The following is a 16,549-nucleotide window of genomic DNA, read 5'->3' as shown; positions in this document are numbered from 1 at the left end:
AACTGTCTGCCTCCCAGGGCTGGAGAGCTGAAGCCTTTGGAGTAATTATTTGTAAAGACAGACTTAAACATCATTTGCTATTAATTAGTTTGCATACTGGAGTCCCAACCACTGGACTGAAATTGAATTCCCCATAGTGCTTTCAAATTCTGATCAGATTATATTAATTCTTGGCAAAATTTGGCTTTTAATACCATCACCTATTGTCTTTCAGTTTGTCCAATATCTTGCTCGTGTTTCACCATCAGGTCATCAATTTGATTTCGTCTGAAGAAAAGATAAATTAGTTCCTTAGCAGCATTTCTCAGCTTACTCATGCCATTGCTGTTGCTGTTCAGTTGCCAACCTGTGTCTGATTCTTTGTGACCCCATGGACTGCAGCATGCCAGACTTCCCTGTCCTTCACTATCTCCTGGAGTTTGCTCAAACTCATGTCCACAGAGTCAGTAATACTTATGCCATGGCACACTTTCAATTATATTTGCAGTGCACTCGAGTCAAGTTTGAAATGACATACCCAGAGTCAACTGCTTTAGAGAGTTCAGTTGCCCCAGACACATCGTATCCAGCTACCTGAGGGTCTAGGAGGTGAATAACTCAGTCCCCTGTGAACTGGCTACAGCACATGTATAAGGAAATTTGCCTCAGATGATATAGCTACATCATTAAAAAAAAAAAAAAAGCAAAATCAGAATCTCCAAACCTCTCTCTTCTGTCACCCTCACCAAGTCCAACAGAGAATAACTGTTATTTCTAGAGAGGAGACACATACCAGGCAAAACTGGAAACATATCTCTTAAACCTGCATTAAAACTTCCACTAATCATTAGCCTAAGGGGGGAAAAGTACACAGGAACTGTGTGGCTATGTAATACCTCATGAATATAAATCAGAGACTTTAAATTGCTCTTTGAACAAATATTTGGACACTTCGTTATCAATAATTATATGGCTTATCTGACACAAAGGAAAATTGAAGGAAGCGGTTTGGGCTTGAGATCCATTCAACTTGCAATGGACTTGCTTCCTTAAAGGACAAGCTCAACAGTGTGGTTGCCTAGATGGCTGCCTCTGAGTTTTCCAATGACCCTGCATGGCAAAATATAGCTCCACTATGATCTTGAACAATCTCTGAAATTTTACTTGCCAACTTTTTGGGTGAAGTCAAGAATGCTCTTATTCTTTTTCTTATTGCTATTGTTTTTTTAATAACCAGGTTTTTTTAAAAATTTTTTTGGCCACACATTTTGTGGGATCTTAGTCCCCTGATCAGGGATCAAACCTATGCCCTTGGTAGTGAAAGTCCTAACCACTGGACTGTCAAGAAATTTCCAAGAATGCTCCTGTTTATTTTGGACTAAGCAGTTGTCATTAATTCAAATTAATTCCATATTGGGAGTTAGTTTTTCAGAAATCTTAAAGTTAGTCAGTTTTTCAGAAATCTAAAAACCTAACCTCAGTGGAGTTCCCAAGATGCTTTCTCTGATCGTTCCACCTAAGAAGAGGAATGTAATTTGAGGTCGAGACCAGAAACACTTAAGGTCTTTAGAAGGACAGACCTGGGTGTACAGAGAGATTTTTATCGACCTAAAAGCCTTTTTTTCTTAGCAAAGAATGTCTTGACCATTGGATGTTATTTCTCTATTGTATTTTTTTTTCTCTCTGTGACCTCATTTTGGGAGATCTCGCTCTCTCTCTGACTCCATTCAAGGAGCATTTATTGAGGTGTTCTGCAGCATGAGCTGGATGCAGAATACAAACATAAGCAGGACAACTGCATTCCCTGAACTCACAGAGCTGTAACCAAGAATGATGACAATCAGATGCCAGGTGATCTAGGAACAGGAAAAGGAAGACAAAGAGAAGCAAATGAGCAAACAAAGAGGTGCAAGAAAACCTTTATTCCAATAACACATTTTCTTCGCAGAGGAGTAGAAAGTTCACAACCCCAGCTAGTTGACTACCTTCAACTAAAATACTGTGGTCTTTCCCATCTCTGGGCTTTGGCATATGCTGTTCCCTCTGCTGGTAAGGTTTTACACACTACTTCCTGTACTGAAACCTTCCCCCATCCTTCAAGAACCAATCCAGGGCTTCCCTGGTGGCTCAGTGGTAAAGAATCCGCCTGCCAAAGGAGGAGACATGATTTCTATCCCTGATCTGGAAAGATTCCACATGCCTCAGAGTAACTAAGCCTGTGTGCCATGACTATTGAGCCCACGCTGTAGAGCCTGTGAGCCAAAATTAGAGCACATGCGCACAACCACTGAAGCCCATGTGCCCTAGAGCCTGTGCTCCAGAAGAGGAGAAGGCACTGCGATGAGAAGCCTTCAGACCACTAGAGAGTAGCCCTGCTTGCTGCAACTAGAGAAAAGCTCACAAAGCAACAAAGACCCAGCACAACCAAAAATAAATAAATTATTTTAAAAGAGAATCATTCCAAATGTTCCCTCCCTTGTGAGTCCCTCCCCTCATCCTTCATCATCCCCGCCCAGGGTGGATCAGTGTATTTGTTGATGCCAACACTCCTTGCACACAACTCCATCCTATGACACATCGCAGTGTGGTCTGCTGATGGCTTTTGTGCATGTTAACTCTGCCAAATGATGACTTGTGAAAGCAGGGTCTGTTTGCTGTTCATTTATGCATCCAGAGTCTAATATGAGACTTGATTTATAGCTGGTGCTCAATAAATTCTTATTGAAGCTACCTGCAGGTATCAATTAAGAGAAGGAGTGAATAGAGGAAGCTGGCATGTTCGTCACAACACATTACTTCTCCTTCTTCCCTTATCCTATTTTTTTTAAGGGAAACTTTATTTCTGTCCCCCAGGGAGGCTAAGTGAGTAGGTACTGCCTGCAATCTCTGGCTGCAGCCTTGTGCTAATTTGCTAAATTTAACTCACTTTCCCTCTCTCATCTCTTCCCTTCCCTCTCAGTAAAAGCCAGTCAACAGGATCAGTAAAACCTAGTGGTGGATACATCTGCAGAAATGATTGAAAAAGAGGAGGGTGAAAGCCATCAATCCTTTTAGTGAAGCCATTTCCCAGTCTTTCAAAATTTACCCACTTCCACTGCCTGTAAATATCCCAGTTTCCACTGAGATCTCTAGACATCAAATGTAGTGCATTGTAAACTCAATCACAACTTTTCCTCCTCCTTATCCCAAGTCAAAACTAAAGAGCCTCTGGACCTGAGGTCTCACCTCTAGATGTTAATAAATGTGTGTAGTTCCTGAATGATCACTGCATGCAAGGTGGCATGTCATTGTTGTGTTGTGATTGCAACTAAGTTTTGTTAATGACTGGGCTGGTTAATGATTATGGCCCTTTGTGGGCCGTAAAAGAGGCCAGAATTTAAAACATATATGAAATCAGAGAAAGTCATTCTCAGAATCTTTGGAAACATCAATTCTGCTGTTCCAGAAAGAGAAACCGAGGCCCAGGAGGAATAGAACTTAACATCTGAGCTGTGTTCTTTGCTGTGAAGGAATTTATGACTCTTCCAGGGAGACAAAGTATAAACACAGAGAAAATTAAGCAACAACATGATAAAGTGCACAGGCCTTTTAAACTGAGAGGCTAATGAGTAATCCAAAGAGGGAATGTGTGAGATTTCATTCATCATCATCTCCATCACCATCATCGTCACATCACCATCATCATCATTACCACTATCATCATCACCATCATCACCACCATCACCATCATCATCGTCATCACCATTTTCATCATCATCATCATTACCACCACCATCATCACCACCATCACCACCATCATCATCCTTATCACCATCACCATCATTATCATCGCCATAATCATCATCATGCCATCATTATCACTATCATCATATCACCATCATCATCATCACCACCATCACCATCACCATCATCATCATCACATATGATCATCATCATCATTACCACTATCATCATCACCATCATCATCATTACTATCATCATCATCATCACCATTTTCATCATCATCACCATCACCATCATCATTGTTATCATCATCATCAAATCACCATCATCATCATGCCATCATTATCACCATCATCATCATTACCACCATCACCATCCCCACCATCATCACATATGATCATCATCATCATTACCAGCATCATCATCACCATCATCACCACCATCACCATCATTATCATCACCATCATCATCACCATCATTATCATCATGCCATCATTATCACCATAATCATCATATCACCATCACCATCCCCACCATCATCACATATGATCATCATCATCATTACCAGCATCATCATCACCATCATCACCACCATCACCATCACCATCACCACCATCATCATTATCACCATCACCATCATCACCATCATCACCTTCACTAATACCTATTGACTGTTTCAATGTGCCAGATGCTTCCCTAAGTACTTTATAGGTATGATCTAATTAATCTTTTCCCTACACTTAAGAGAAAGATTTTATCTCAGAGATGAGATATCTGAGGCCTAAAAAGTTAAGTTTTAAGGCTCTGGAGTCAGAATTTGTGGGTTCACATACCAGCTCTGCACCTAACGAGGTGTAGCTTTTCTCAACCTCTCTACACCTCTGTTTACTGACACCTTTAGTGGGGAGGCGAGTGCATAACTCTGAGATGATATGACAATCAAGTCAATAAGTGCAGGTAAAGTGCTTCACAACTTGCCTGGCCCACTGTCAGTGCTCCATTACAAGTCAACTATTAGTATTCTTGTCGTTGTTGTGTTGTGATTGTAACTTAGTTTTGTTAATGATCAGAATGGGCTTTGATCTGTACCTTTAGGAAATAACAAAATGTAATCTGAAGGAACTTCAAGACAGACTATGAGAGAAAGTTGACATGATTCCCAATAAGAATGTTATAATACCAACAAACACTTATATGCAGTGCCCTCTGTGCCCAGCAACGCATATAGAATGAACAGTGATTGGAGCTGAACGTCTGCTGCTGGTGGTGGTTTCATTGCTAAGCTGTGTCCAACTCTTGTGACCCCATGGACTTGCTCCTGCCAACGTCCTCTGTCCCTGGGATTCTCCAGGCAAGAATACTGGAGTGGGTTGCCATTTCCCTCTCCAGTGGATTTTCCTGACCCAGGAATAGAACCCAGGTTTCCTGCATTGCAGGCAGATTTTTTACCAATTGAGCTATGAGCGAAGCCTGGAACCAAAAGGATATTGTGAAGGAGAGCTGAGCAAGAAAATGGAAACTGGGGCTTCCCTGGTGGTCCGGTGGTTAAGAATCCGCCTTGCAATGCAACGGATACAAGTTCAATCCTTGTTCTGGGAAGATCCCACGTGCAGCAGACCAACTAAGCACATGCCACAACTACTGAACCAGAGCTCTAGAGCCCAGGAACCACAAATACTAAGCTCACATGTTGCAACTTCTGAAGCCTCTGTACACAGAGCCCAAGCTCTGCAACAAGAGAAACCACTGCAATGAGAAAGAAGCCCATGCACTGCAACAAAGAGTAGCTGCCACTCACCGCGACCAGAGAAAGCTTGTGTGTAGCAACAAAGACCCAGCACAACCGAAAATAAATAAATAAATCTTTAAATAAAAAAAAGAAAAAGAAGGTGGAACCTCATTATAAAAAGTATGGCAACCCAGCAGAAGACCCTGAACTGAAGGCTGTAGGGCACACGGTCCAGAGGAAGTGCCTCCTCCGCACCCAAAGGAGAATGAGAGTTGAGCCCCCAGGGCTGTCCCAAGATGGCAATGACAACTCTTAGACAAAGGGGAGTGAGAGAGGAAGTCCATCAGAAACAAGCCTTAGGAGGTCAGGACATGCCAGGGTGGCATATGCAAAAATTTTTGTCCTCAGAGCAGTAGGAAAGGGAGAATGCCCAGTGGCCTCAAGGTGCATTTATTCTTCTCTGGTAGCTCAGCCGGTAAAGAATCTGCCTGCAATGAAGGAGACCCCAGGTCGATTCTTGGGACAGGAAGATCCACTGGAGAAGGGATAGGCTACCCACTCCAGTATTCTTGGGCTTCCCTGGTGGCTCAGCTGGTAAAGAATGCACATGCAATGCAGAAGACCTGGGTTCGATCCCTGGGTTGGAAGATTCCCCTGGAGAAGGGAACGGCTACCCACTCCAGTATTCTGGCCTGGAGAATTCCATGGACTACATACTCCATGGGGTCTCAAAAGAGTGACATGATTGAGCGACTGTCACTTTTCACTTTCAGCTCACTTAAAGGGTTAAAGTAGGACAGAAGAGAAAGAGCAAGGACTCTGATGTCAACATTTATTTGTTCATTCCTTCTTTTATTCATTTACTTAGCACTTAATAAGCACCTAGTAGGTGGTAGGTTCTATGTTGATAGATACTAGAAATTTAGTGGGAGAAGGCAATGGCACCCTAGTCCAGTACTCTTGCCTGGAAAATCCCATGGATGGAGGAGCCTGGAAGGCTGCAGTCCGTGGGGTCACTGAGGGTCAGACACGACTGAGCAACTTCACTTTCACTTTTCACTTTCATGCATTGGAGAAGGAGATGGCAACCCACTCCAGTGTTATTGCCTGGAGAATCCTAGGGACGGGAAAGCCTGGTGGGCTACCGTCCTTGGGGTCGCATAGAGTCAGACACGACTGAAGCGACTTAGCAGCAGCAGCAGCAGCAGAAATTTAATGAGAAGCAATAACACCTGGTTATCCATAAGATGCTAGGCACTATATCAGACCCTTTAAAAACATTTCTGCCTTATGACCCAGCAATCCCACTACTGGCCATACACACTGAGGAAACCAGAATTGAAAGAGACACGTGTACCCCAATGTTCATCGCAGCACTGTTTATAATAGCCAGGACATGGAAGCAACCTAGATGTCCATTGGCAGATGAATGGATAAGAAAGCTGTGGTACATACACACAATGGAGCATTACTCAGCCATTAAAAAGAATACATTTGAACCAGTTCTAATGAGGTGGATGAAACTGGAGCCTATTATACAGAGTGAAGTAAGCCAGAAAGAAAAACACCAATACAGTATACTAACACACATATATGGAATTTAGAAAGATGATAGCGATAACCCTGTATGTGAGACAGCAAAAGAGACAGATGTGTAGCACACTCTTTTGGACTCTGTGGAAGAGGGAGAGGGTGGGATGATTTGGGATAATGGCATTGAAACATGTATAATATCATATATGAAACGAATCACCAGTCCAGGTTCAATGCAGGATACAGGATGCTCAGGGCTGGTGCACTGGCATGACCCAGAGGGATGGTACAGGGAGGGAGGTGGGAGGGGGGTTCAGGATGGGGAACACGTGTACACCCATGGCAGATTCATGTTGATGTATGGCAAAACCAATACAATATTGTAAAGTAATTAACCTCCAATTAAAATAAATAAATTTATATTTAAAAAAAAACATTTCTAATCCTTAAAACAATTCTCCCAATTGGAATTTATTATTACCATTTCAAGGGAATGGTAGAAAACCATTAAATAACTTTCCCAAGATCACACAGCTAATAAGGAACAGTACAGCTAGGATTTAACTCAGTCAAGTCAAACATCAGAAGAAAAATAAAAGAGAAAAACAAAGATTACCCCACTTCCATTCTCAAAACCCCCCCCCCCCAGCATCTCATTTCCTAAAGTGGCTGTGGTTAAATTTAACAGTCTGCAATTGCTTCCCAGTCCAGTCTGCATGACTGACTGCAAGATTTGGGGGTGTCGCTCTTTGATTAGAGGCATAAAAACAAGCTGTGGAGCCACCCTGGCCTAGCACAACAGGGGCCCGGCTGGGGAGTGAGTCAGCCAGGAAGGCCTCCTGAATGTCAAGCACAAACATCCAAGAATAGCTGCTCACTGGGCAGGAGGCTTCAGGAACTGCCCCACGTGTGCCAGCCTGTGAATTGGAAATGGCAGTGAGCTTGACACGATGGGTCTGAGCCAAAAATAATCCCTGTCTGTTCCATAAGGTTTGCAGGGAAATGAAAGCAATCTTCAGGCAGAAGCAAATTAGGAGGACTTCCCTGGAGGTCCAGTGGTTAAGATTCCATGCTTCAACTGCAGGGGTTGAGGGTTCGATCCCTGGTAGGGGTACTAAGATCCCACATGGCACATGGTGGGGCCAAAAAATAAAATAAATTTTTTTAAAAAAAGAAGCAAACGGGAGACTTCTAGCTGATGATTCCACTACAGATGGGAACGTGGTCCATCTTATGATGTTAGCTGTGACCAAGATACTGGACATGTTTGACCTGAGGCCATGTTGGACACCTCAAGTGGCTTTTAAATATTATTAATCTGACAACATAAGGTTCTAGACAAAAAAGAAAATTAGGAACTAGAATACTCACTAATCATGAAAAAACAGAGTGGCCTTGAGTTTTAAAAAACAAGAGATTCAGGCTTTTAAATACCAAATACCTAATTAGGGCCTACAAAGTGGCAGGCAATGAACTTGCCACTTGAGCACTTGAGGTATAACAAGGAATCGCTGAATACTATTTTCTCAAAGCTCAAGCTCCTTAACCAAATACTCAAGAGTTCTCCCTTTAAGAGGATGCATAATATATTAGTTAGGTCTCTTTGGGGGCAAAGGTAAGAGAAACACAACTAAAAATGAATTAAGGGAAACAAAAAGGAGTTTTTTGGCTCATGTAATAAAATTGGAAAGTTACAATGTCTTCAGGTACAGCTGGATCCAGAGGCTAGAGTCACCAGACTCTCACTTGCTGCATTTCCGTGCTCCATCTTCATCAGTTTTGGATCCCTTCTCTGGAATATTTTCCTTAGGAGCTCCCAATGACTTTAGGCCTTCATACTCATATCTCATGTAGAGTATGATTCCTGTAAAGCATTTCAGACTGTCTTTAACTGAACTGACTTGGATCACATGCTCATCTTGAACTATTAACTGCAAGTTTGATGAAATACACTTGTTGCTCAGTGTTGGGCTCTCCACTCAGTAACAGAGGATGAGCAGAGACACAGAATTCACCTGTGATTCTTCAAGTAAGAGAAGAGTGGCTTCCCTAAAGAAAGGTACCTTCTCCAGGGGATCTTCCCAACCCAGGGGTCGAACCCACAGGATGTCTTGTCTAATTCAATTCTATGCAGAAACCCAATACTCAATTTGTACTTCAGACAGACAAATGAGCAAACTACTTGTGTTGAGCCAGTGGAATAACTGGGGAGGAGCATTGCCCTTAATCCTCCTGGAGTCACCCCTGAGGCTCACATTGACATATCTCATCAGCACTTTGCATTAGGTGGAGGGAAACAGCAGACAAGGAAAAAAAGGAAACCCATCAAAGGTGCATCGTCAAGTAAACAGCCACCAGAACTGAATCCCCCTGGGTCCCCTTGGGAGACAATGTACATACACCTCAGACTTAGACTCCCCCTAAGGTGTTTATCCATTCAGTCCCATCAGCCTTTGGCAGAGGGCTACACCCAGGGGGTGCTATGCTCTGGCACTTCCAGGTTGTCCTGCTCAGGTGACCAGAGAGCCTTCAGGGAAGGAATAGCAAGATCTAGCCATTGGAAATGTTAAGTGCTGAAGCAATGAGGGACAGGTACCAACAAGGTCCATCACAGAGGCATAACGTTATCTCACGCACTTGATATGGATTTATTGAGAAGTACTCCACTCAGGATGGTATTGGGCCAAAAATTTCACACCATGTTACAGAAAAACCTGAATGAACTTTTTTGACCAATCCAATAAACAGCTGGAATTCCTGCCCTCCCAGAGCTGATAGTCTGACAAGAGGACCAGATGGGTCAAGGGACTCTAGTGCTATGCGACAGGTAATAATGACCGTGCAGGAAGTGTGAGACCACAGGGAATAGGGGGGAGTATTTAACCCAATATTTAGAATGGAGGGAGTCACGGAAAGTCTATGATAAAAATGACATCTTAGCTGAAATCTTCAAATTAATCATTTACTCCCCACTCATGCCAAGATTAGCAGAAATTCTATCATATTCTTCAATTACCCATAGGCTAATGGGTAATTCACATATTTACATTCACATATAGGCTAAATGTGAATCCTAAGAATTCTTACTTTGAAACCCTAACCCCCTTCCCCAGTATTTCCAAATGGGACCCCATTTGCAGAGGGGGGTGGTCTTTGCAGAGTTAATCAAGTAAAGTGAGATCCTTCAAGTAGACTCCAGCAGATTTCTTCTGGAGAAGGGATAGGCTACCCACTCCAGTATCCTTGGGCTTCCCTTGTGGCTCAGTTGGTAAAGAATTCACCTACAATGACGGAGAACTGGGTTCCATCCCTTGGTTGGGAAGATTTCCCTTGGAGAAGGAAACGGCTACTCCCTCCAGTATTCTGGCCTGGAGAATGCCATGGACAGTATAGTCCATGGGGTCGCAAAGAGTCAGACATGACTGAGTGACTTTCACATTCAGGTGGGTTCTAATTCAGTGTGACTGGGTCCTTATACAAAGGGGAACTTTGGAGAAGACGCACCCACTTGGATGGCACCACACAGAGAACTACCAGAAGCCAGGAAAGAGGCCTGGAATGGATCTTTTCCTCACAGCCCTCAGTTGGGTCGTCATGGGCAAGTCATTTTACTTTTTTGAGCCTCAGTTTCCTTAACAATATAATAAACATAATATCCCTGTCTAAACAGTGTACTTCCTGATAAGGTCAAATAAATACCCCACATGTAGTGTTTTGCAAAGAGCAAAGCGCCATGCACGCATACGAAATTGAACTCATTGTACAAAGAGCTGTGGATGAAAACACTGGACATATTTGATGGTAATCCAAGAATACTATCTGAAGCTCCCTTTTCACAACTCCATTTTACAAAGGATTTCCGGTATGATTCATTCTTCAGACTCAACTGGCTTTCCCACGTGAATCCATGCCACTTGAAATAGCTTTTCAAAGCCAGACCTTAAATCATCATGCTAGATTTGGTATCTAGCCCAAAGCAATATTCATATGAACCAGTCCAATTAAATGAAGCTCAAATGCCATCTCTTCCCTGACGTTTTCACTGATTTGAACAGTCCCCAGAACTACCACAGCAATAAGACTCTGGAAGCCTTCTCGTTCTCATCTGAATTCACTCCCAGCCCTAGCACCCCTAGGATTCCTGTTCTCATTGACATGCCTAATAACTTGGAGACACAAAAACAAACAGGACAGAATAGGACAAATTGAAATAAAACTAGATTATTAGCCTGCCCTTAAAATATCTTGCATAGGTAGGGGTTGCAGACACCAGATTAGAAAGTAGCCCCTCCCCGAGAATCATAGTATCAAAACTTAGATCCTAAGTAGGTCTTGGCACCAAGCACTCAGTACCACAGATACTGCCAAGCTATTTAATGGGACAGGCTTCATTGATACTATATACAGAGTATAGAGTCAGATCTACATCATTCCAATCCTAGCTCCACTTTTTATACCACTTTTGTGGTTTTGGAGAAACCACTTAACTTCACTGAGTCCAGATACTTCATCTATAAGATGAGAAGTAATAATAGCTCTTAGCTTAGAGACTTGTGGCAAATATTAAATGAGATCATATAATACTTAAGTGCCAGACAGCAAGGAAATGATCCATAAATGTTAGCCATTGCTATTGCATATTTTCAGGGACCTAGGTCCAAATTCTCATGCTACTCATGTCATGACATAAGCTACAGCAACCTCTCTAGTTAGACTTTCCAGTGGTCACATTCTCCCAAGATGGAAGATGTCTCTTTCCCTTTTGTGTTTATCATGCATTTGGTGACATTTAGTTTTCAATCCCCTTCTCCTGAAGCATCATATACGTTTTCCCCAGTAGTACTTATTGCCTTGATAAATTGTAATTGACTCTCTTCCTTTAAGATTTGGGCAATCTTGATTCCAGTTTGTGATACATCCAGCCTGGTATTTCACATGATGTACTCTGTATTTAAGTTACATAAGCAGTGTGACAATATACAGCCTCAATGTACTCCTTTCCCAATTTGGAACCAGTCCACTGTTTCATGTATGGTTCTAACTGTTGCTTCTTGACTCCACACACAGGTTTCTCAGGATATGGGTAAGGTGCTCTGGTATTTCCATCTCTTAAAGGATTTTCTGGTTTGTTGTGATCCACACAGTCAAAGACTTTAGTGTAGACAATGAAACAGAGGTAGTTTTTTTTGGAATTCCCTTGCTTTTTCTATGATCCAGCAGATGTTGACAATTTGATCTCAGGTTCCTCTGTCTTTTCTAAACTCAGCTCATTGGAAAAGACCCTGATGCTGGAAAAGACTGAAGACAAAAGGCAAAGGGGGAGGCAGAGGATGAGATGGTTAGATAACATCACCAATTCAATCTGCATGAATCTGAGCAAACTCCAGGAGATAGTGGAGGACAGAGGAGCCTGGCATGATGCAGTCTATGCAGTCACCAAAAGCCAGACATGACTTAGCAACTGAAGAAAAACAGCTTTAACAATTAGAGCAGAAAAAGAAATAAAAGGAATCCAAATTGGAAAAGAAGAAGTAAAACTCTCACTATTTGCAGATGACATGATCCTCTACATAGAAAACCCTAAAGATTCCACCAGAAAATTACTAGAAATAATCAATGACTATAGTAAAGTTGCAGGATATAAAATCAACACACAGAAATCCCTTGCATTCCTATACACTAATAATGAGAAAACAGAAAGAGAAATTAAGGAAACAATTCCATTCACCATTGCAACGGAAAGAATAAAATACTTAGGAATATATCTACCTAAAGAAACTAAAGACCTATATATAGAAAACTATAAAACACTGGTGAAAGAAATCAAAGAGGACACTAATAGATGGAGAAATATACCATGTTCATGGATTGGAAGAATCAATATAGTGAAAATGAGTATACTGCCCAAAGCAATTTATAGATTCAACGCAATCCCTATCAAGCTACCAACAGTATTCTTCACAGAGCTAGAACAAATAATTTCACAATTTGTATGGAAATACAAAAAACCTCGAATAGCCAAAGCTATCTTGAGAAAGAAGAATGGAACTGGAGGAATCAACCTACCTGACTTCAGGCTCTACTACAAAGCCACAGTTATCAAGACAGTATGGTACTGGCACAAAGACAGAAATATTGATCAATGGAATAAAATAGAAAGCCCAGAGATAAATCCATACACATATGGACACCTTATCTTTGACAAAGGAGGCAAGAATATACAGTGGATTAAAGACAATCTCTTTAACAAGTGGTGCTGGGAAATCTGGTCAACCACTTATAAAAGAATGAAACTAGACCACTTTCTAACACCATACACAAAAATAAACTCAAAATGGATTAAAGATCTAAACGTAAGACCAGAAACTATAAAACTCCTAGAGGAGAACATAGGCAAAACACTCTCCGACATACATCACAGCAGGATCCTCTATGACCCACCTCCCAGAATATTGGAAATAAAAGCAAAAATAAACAAATGGGACCTAATTAACCTTAAAAGCTTCTGCACATCAAAGGAAACTATTAGCAAGGTGAAAAGACAGCCTTCAGAATGGGAGAAAATAATAGCAAATGAAACAACCGACAAACAACTAATCTCAAAAATATACGAGCAACTCCTACAGCTCAACTCCAGAAAAATAAACGACCCAATCAAAAAATGGGCCAAAGAACTAAATAGACATTTCTCCAAAGAAGACATACAGATGGCTAACAAACACATGAAAAGATGCTCAACATCACTCATTATCAGAGAAATGCAAATCAAAACCACTATGAGGTACCATTTCACGCCAGTCAGAATGGCTGCGATCCAAAAGTCTACAAGTAATAAATGCTGGAGAAGGTGTGGAGAAAAGGGAACTCTCTTACACTGTTGGTGGGAATGCAAACTAGTACAGCCACTATGGAGAACAGTGTGGAGATTCCTTAAAAAACTGGAAATAGAACTGCCTTATGATCCAGCAATCCCACTGCTGGGCATACACACTGAGGAAACCAGAAGGGAAAGAGACACGTGTACCCCAATGTTCATCACATCACTGTTTATAATAGCCAGGACATGGAAGCAACCTAGATGTCCATCAGCAGATGAATGGATATGAAAGCTGTGGTACATATACACAATGGAGTATTACTCAGCCATTAAAAAGAATACATTTGAATCAGTTCTAATGAGGTGGATGAAACTGGAGCCTATTATACAGAGTGAAGTAAGCCAGAAGGAAAAACATAAATACAGTATACTAACGCATATATATGGAATTTAGAAAGATGGTAACAATAACCCTGTGTACAAGACAGCAAAAGAGACACTGATGTATAGAACAGTCTTATGGACTCTGTGGGAGAGGGAGAGGGTGGGAAGATTTGGGAGAATGGCATTGAAACATGTAAAATATCATGTAAGAAACGAGTTGCCAGTCCAGGTTCGATGCACGATACTGGATGCTTGGGGCTAGTGCACTGGGACGACCCAGAGGGATGGTATGGGGAGGGAGGAGGGAGGAGGGTTCAGGATGGGGAACACATGTATACCTGTGGCGGATCATTTTGATATTTGGCAAAACTAATACAATTATGTAAAGTTTAAAAATAAAATAAAATTAGAAAAAAAAAGAAAAACAGCTTTAAGATTCTGAACACCTCCATGGCAAGGGCTCAGTCTCATTGTCTTATATTTCCAAGGTGCCACAAAACACTTAGCCCATCACTGATGTTTAATATTTGTTGAGCTAATTAAAAAGAGGAAATATTATTTGATCTGACCTTTCTCAAAGCACTCACTGGGTAGCACAAGGAGGTAGAAGTAACACAATGAGTTTCCACAATACATCAAGCTTCATACTATGCAATTTTATGGCTGTTAAACTATCTTTATCAGTAAAGAATACATTCAGGTAGATATATAAGCCAACCAAGAGTGGCTTACACAAATAGGATTTATTTCCCCTCATTTGTACAGGTGAGAATATTCTGTTTTTACTTCTACTCTTTACTGGTGCCATTGGGACCCTGTAGTGTGCTCTGTCTCTGCTCTGCCATCTTTAGCTTTGTTCTCTTGCTTGCAGAATGGCTGCCACAGCTCCAGGCAATACTTCTACACTCAAAGCAACATAATGGGGGGAAAGATGCAATAATGTTTTCTGCCAACTTTTTTACAGGAAATTAAATACTGCTCTAGGGACTTCCCTGGTGGTCCAGTAATTAAGACTCTATGCTTCCACCACAGGGGGCACAGGTTCCATGCTTGTCTGGGGAACTAAGATCCAACATGCTGTGCAACAGGCCAAAAAAAAAAAAAAACCACTTCATAGACCTATGGTAGAACTTTACCTAGGTCCTCTTTGCCAACACTAGTATGTGGGAGGCCTAGAATGTGAAGGTATATTTAGCTGGGTGCTTGCTGCTCCAAACGTATAAGCAAGTTTCTTATCCAAGTAAATATATATTAGCTAGGCACTTGAGAGTTTCTGCCATGAAACCTCAAGGTTTCATGAAAACCTAATGAAAGTGTTATCAGTGCCTCCATTTCATAAAGACAGAACCTGAAGCTGAGAAATAAAGCAATTCATGCAAGTACAAATAGTGGTTCCATGGAATTTTGCTTAAGCCAACATTTTGCCAACTTACTGCCATAAGTGAAGTTGCTCAGTCGTGTCCGACTCTTTGTGACCCCATGGACTGTAGCCTATCAGGCTCCTCCGTCCATAGGATTTTCCAGGCAAGAATACTGGAGTGGGTTCCATTTCCTTCTCCAGGAGATCTTCCCAACCCAGGGATTAAACCCCAGTCTCCTGTGTTGTAGGCAGACGCTTTACCGTCTGAGCCACCAAGGAAATCTTATTGCCATAAACCACAAAGAAAATTAATAGGCAAAACATATCTAAAGTTTTGTTTATATATGGTTAGACTAAGCCGAGGCTTCCCTAGTGGCTCAGTGTTAAAGAATCTCCCTGCCAATGCATGAGACGCAGGTTTGATCCCTGGATCAGGAAGATATCCTGGAGAAGAAATAGCAACCCATTCCAATATTCTTGCCTGGAAAATCCCATAGACAGACGAGCCTGGTGGGCTACAGTCCAAGGAGTTCCAAGAGTCCTACACAACTTAGCGACTAAACCACCACCACAAGAATAAGCAAAGCTTTCACCCACCATTTCCTTATTTTTAAGAAGAGGTTGTTTGCTAAAGGAGACAAATTCTTGGCCTTCCTGCCATAGGCCTCAAATCTCAGCCAAATTAGCAGCCACTCCCATTTCCTGCATGCTTTATAAATCGTTTTCAAATCATCTCTAGCAAAATGTCAGTCCAGTGTGTCTTACTGCTAAAATGTTCAGCCTAAGTTTTGAGAGTCAGAATGAATCGCAATGTGGTTTTTAGAATTGTGCAGGGCTAAGAAACCATCCAGACTGACAAAAATAAAAGCTTAATCCTGCTAGTTTGAAGAAAACCTTAGATGAGCCCATTCAGCTGGAACCCTCTAACAGCTTAGAGCAATAAAATGCCTTTGTGGCCTTCCTAATCCATTTTTAATTTTTGAATAAAATTAATAACATAAATACCTAGGAGTTTCCAGCTGCG

This window comes from Bos javanicus, chromosome 14, assembly GCF_032452875.1.
Source record: "Bos javanicus breed banteng chromosome 14, ARS-OSU_banteng_1.0, whole genome shotgun sequence".
NCBI lineage: Eukaryota > Metazoa > Chordata > Mammalia > Artiodactyla > Bovidae > Bos > Bos javanicus.
Note: the sequence above shows the minus strand (reverse complement) of the source record.